The following is a 5,131-nucleotide window of genomic DNA, read 5'->3' on the forward strand; positions in this document are numbered from 1 at the left end:
TATGGGATTGGTGTAGCTGGGGAAAATGGTGTTGCTCGTTGAAGATTTAATGGATATTGCTCTTGAAATGTTTGTGGTGGAAGTGAAAGCGGTGCATAATAATGGTTGCGGTGGCACGTTGTTAGAGTTTGAGGAGGGTGATTGGGAGGAGTTGCAAAGGGGGCTTAGGGATATTGTTCTTTCTTGGTATAACAGTAAGGTGATGTAATGTAAAGAAAATGGTAAATTAGATTTTGATTTGCTGAAGGGTTAAAGAAAGACTGATGATCTTGTACATATGAAATTTTTAATGTCATTACTGTTATAAGGATTGATTATGGGTTATGAGCAGCTCATGGCTTTCCTCAAGACCTCTAAATCTTTGAATGAACAAAAACTTCGTAACTCAAGCATAGTTCGTTGATGAAAATGGATGGAAATTGCAGGAAAAATAGGGCAATTTTGTTGTTTCTTCGTTTTTGTTGCTTGATGTGCTCTGGACCACTTTTACCCTTTCCTTTTTTCTGCACACGTGAATGACAATTTTACCTCAATTATGTAAGCAAGGATAACAACATGCAAATGGAAGTGGAAAAATATAAGAAAATGCAACTTTATGTGAAAATCAGCCAAAAAAAAAGTGTATTATTTAAAAAGTCTAAAAAAAAGTGTTCTGTGAACAATTGGCCCTTTTTCAAATACACAAGAGGTGATGATGATGGCTGCATCAGGCTGAGATGATGATAATGGCAATGAGAAAAAATATGGAAAAAGAGTGATGTGTTTTGAGTGTGAATCTATGAGATTGAGAGCGGCCATTTTGAGAGAGAAGTTTGAGTTTTAGAATTTAGCTTTTAGGTTTTTTTTGTTTATATATATTGTGCACGATTAATACAATTGGTTTTTCAATTTAGTTTTCGATTTTGAGTTGCATCGAACACATAACCAATCGATTCTATTTCTTGACCTGTTAGATTTTTGCTCTTAGAACGAACCGAATTGAATTGATAAATTACAATTTGATTCGGTTCGGTTCGGCAAAAACAAATTCGAAATCCCGCCCGTAGATACCATACCATATTACCATTGGCCTTGAAAGGCTTTTATTATTATTATTCCTAATAAGAAAGCTTTTATTACTTGATGCAAAAATAGAACAGAAATTGATAAGAAAGCCCCTAAATACAAAACTGCTAAGCATTGAGAAGAAGAGTGAAGGCACTAAACATTCAATAGTCCATCCACAACAAAATGTTACTCTTAATAAGTGGTGTAGACTGTTAAAACAAGAAAAGAAACAGAAAAAGAAAGCATAATAAGTAAAAAATGTAGTATTATATTCATACTTTGATGTACAAAAGTTTTTCTCGTTCAAGTAGAGAGAGAGGTGGCTACTGCTTCTTCCTCTTCGTTTTTGCAGAGAGCCCATCCAAATTCGAAGGTGACGGTGACATCGAGGAAGTAAAGCGCAAAAACAAGAAGAAAGTTGGTCAAAAGCATAGATATTGGACCAAAGATCCATAAGAAGAGTGGGAAAGAGAAATAGAAAGCACAAAGGCCTAAAGACCAGAAATGGCTTCCCTTATTGACAGTCCTTTATATATACTCAGCAGTGAGTTGGTGATGATGAACATTAGACGGCATCTTCTTAAAGGGCACATTAATAAGAATGCTCGCATGGCTGTAGTACCTAATAGACTGAACGTTGAGCAAGAATGCCACAAAGAAACATACCAATGTTAAGAAAAACTTTATGGAGAAAAAAAGATCGCTTTTGTCTCCAAATATAAACCACGTTGATTGATCTCCACTGCTACTCGTCATCAGAACCGCAATAAGGGAGCTGAGAGTGAGAGCGGTTGATGCCAATAGTGTTGACCCCATGATGTTGTTTCTTAGTGTCTGGACTGCAGAACTCCATTCTTGGACACAACTTCCATCATAGCACCAACCCAGAAGTGGCGGTTGATTGCATTGATGCTGATAACAGTCTTTGTGGGATGCTTTACAGTTTGATAGAGAAGCCATAGGTGGTATGTTACCATTATTAGCATCCCAGACGGAACTAATACATAATCAAGAAGTTGAAGTTGGTTTCCCATCCCATTATTTAACTACTTCAATTTATAACCACAAAGTGTGTGTTTGCGTTTGTTAAGAATAAATCTATTTGTATTCTGAGTAAAACAGAGCAAATGAAGGAAGGCTTCCATACGCAAAGCTTGTGTGAGTGTGGCTTTAGGATTCACACGTGGAATTTAATTTTATTAGCCACGTCAATGCTTTGTGCAAACCAACCAAACTCGTATGATTTGATGAGTTTGGCAAGTACACAACGCTCATCATGTTCACCGGCGCATCAATTTATTCGAACAAAAATTCTCCTATTCACATGAGAAACATGCCGCACAAATTTTTTTTTCTTAATTGTTAATGATCCTTCACAACTTATTTTCTTAATCATCATTTTCTCAGCAGTATCCTTCCTAGTATGTAACTAAAGATGAGTGCTTAATAACAGCAAGCGCGTAAATCAGTTGGCATGGGGTTGTTTTAGTTTAACTAAGGTCTCAATTCAAAGTTTGAGAATGCAACTGTATTAAATACTTATTGAGAGAGTTTTACCGTCCTAATAGTCATACTCGGCTCAAATTTGAATTAGTTAAGGCTCAATATAATCTTTCGATATCAGATGATTTAATACACCGAAAAAAATAAGTACTTAATTCGTGGAATCTTTCAAGTAAACATATTAATTAAATAATCCACAAGGACTGGGTCGTTTTAGTCCATTTACATGTGCTTGCGATCTCTTTTTATTAAGTATTAGTCTAAAAATAAGACATGTTCTAAATATAGAATAATTTCTATTAAATGCGCAAGTCACTGGCTCAAGTCAAAGTGCCTCGATTCTGGTCTCTGCCCAACTTATATGCTCATCATAGTATTGCTATTATCACTTGTACAAGTAGGAAGAGAGGCTATAATACGCATTTTACTATGATTTTATATACACTAGGTTGCACTTAAGAGTTAAAAATGAATTTCATCATATAATATATAGTTATATTTAATTAAATTACACAAAGTATACATACATTAATTAAATAAAATATTTTTACTGTACTACAAAATTTTTTTCAGTCCAACAGTAAGAAACTCATGGTTTTATGAGGGCCATAAATTCAACCTTGCATCAATGACCTTTTCACCTTGACAATTAAATGCTCAATGACAGTACTTAGCGGGTAAATACATTCATCATCTTTTTCCAATGTACGAAATAATACACAGTAAAGATAAGAATATTGTTTCGTAAATAAGATGATAAATTGAAATCCTATAAAGTTTAAGGGTGATATCACTATCTAACAATGTCTTAAAAAGTGTGAAATACTTAATTAATGAGGCAACTTAAATTAGTATAGGCCATGAGACTTAAAGTTTAAGAAAATTACTCTCAAAAGTAATAGATATATTATATTTAATAAGTCACTGAAATCTCATGTCTTGAATACATATATCAAATGTTTTTTTAAGACTACGAAAACCAAGTAACACAAGCAGTTTTGTCAAATCTTCATCATGAAATATAAGTGTGCAACCCAAGAGGGGGGTGAATTGGTATTTTAAAAATTATCCTAACAAATCCACATAACAAACAATCTAACTTCTTAATAAAATTGAAAACAATAAGTTCAATAAAAGCACAATAACAAATGAGTAAGGGAGAAGAGAAACAAATACACGATTTTTTTACGTGGTTCGGTAATCCCCGCCTACGTCCACGCCTCCAAGCGATCCAAGCTTAAGAATTTCACTATTTAAGGCTTCAATCGTTTACAATTGACTTCAAGGTGTCAATGAACCTTTACAACAAAGAGATTATCTCACAATCTCTTCACTCAAGTGTCTCACACGCTCAAACACTTACAATTAAGATGAAGAAATTAAATTTACAACAAAACTCACTCAAAGAGTAGATATTCAAAAATGAAGAACAAGAGATGATTCAATGTGTTTGTGATTTGCAAATTGAAAGCTCAAGATATCTCGTATGCTTTTTGTTTATACTTGCTAGAGGACTTGAAAATGAATTAGATTTGAGTTTATATAGTTTGAGCTCAAAACCTAACTGTTATGCACATTTTGGTCATAACCGGCTTACCGTTTATGGAATACGGTTAGCCGCTTTTATGTTACCATTAAGGCAAAAATTTAAATTTCAGAATATCCGATATGCGGCTTTTCATATCTGGTTAGCCGCTTTTGAAATCCGGATTGCCGCTTGCAAAATCCAGATAGTCGTTTATGCTCTAGAAGCTTACTGCCCCGAATCTGGATTGCTGTTTACCATATCCGGTTAGCCACTTGCTACAGTAACTTCTACAGTGAAATATTTTCTAATTTTATAATTCGACCCCAAAACTTTATAAAACTGTATTATGGCCCAAAACGTTATCAAAGCTTTCAAATAGGTCAAATTTCAGAATTTCTAAATAATGCTTTGTCAATCCCAAAACTTTCTGAAATTATGATTTCACCCAAATTAGGTGAAATTATAGAATGACCCAAAATATTTAAATAGTTTCAAATAGGTCCAAATCTGAAATTTTAAAACAATATCAAAGGTTTTAAAATACTTTCATTTTAGTCCAAAACACTTTAATTCCATAACATCATTTTCTTAAAAAGCACAATTCATAAATCTTTGTTTAATCAATACATGTGGTTTGTTATCATCAAAATCAATATCTATAGCCATATAGGCTAACAATCTCCCCATTTTTGATGATGGCAAAACACATTATAAAAATTTAATCTAGTTATTAAAAGCTCCCCCTTAATCAATGCAAGTTATTAAAAAGACTCCCCCTGCATACATGCATATTTTTATAACACTTTTTATAACACATATTAAATTATTCTCCCCCTTCATTATAAAAAATAATAAAAGCTCCCCCTATCAATTATCAAAGTCGTAATACAAGCACATTAGTTAAAAAAAATATCCATAAGCATAAGGAAATCCATATAATCCATAACAAATAATCAAAACAAATCCGTATCATCCAAAACAAATACATAATACAAAAGCATAATAACCATCCATATAGTCGAAAATAAAAGAACATAATGCAGTAAATGAAAT

The 5,131-nt window shown here is 33.2% G+C and overlaps 1 pseudogene; it reads right to left on the reverse strand.

Annotated features, from left to right (window-relative positions):
* Positions 1-1,281: 1,281 nt before the first annotated feature.
* On the reverse strand, positions 1,282-2,081 carry LOC18048429 (annotated as a pseudogene).
* Positions 2,082-5,131: the final 3,050 nt, after the last annotated feature.

Source organism: Citrus clementina, unplaced genomic scaffold (genome assembly GCF_000493195.1).
Source record: "Citrus clementina cultivar Clemenules unplaced genomic scaffold, Citrus_clementina_v1.0 scaffold_3, whole genome shotgun sequence".
Lineage (NCBI taxonomy): Eukaryota > Viridiplantae > Streptophyta > Magnoliopsida > Sapindales > Rutaceae > Citrus > Citrus x clementina.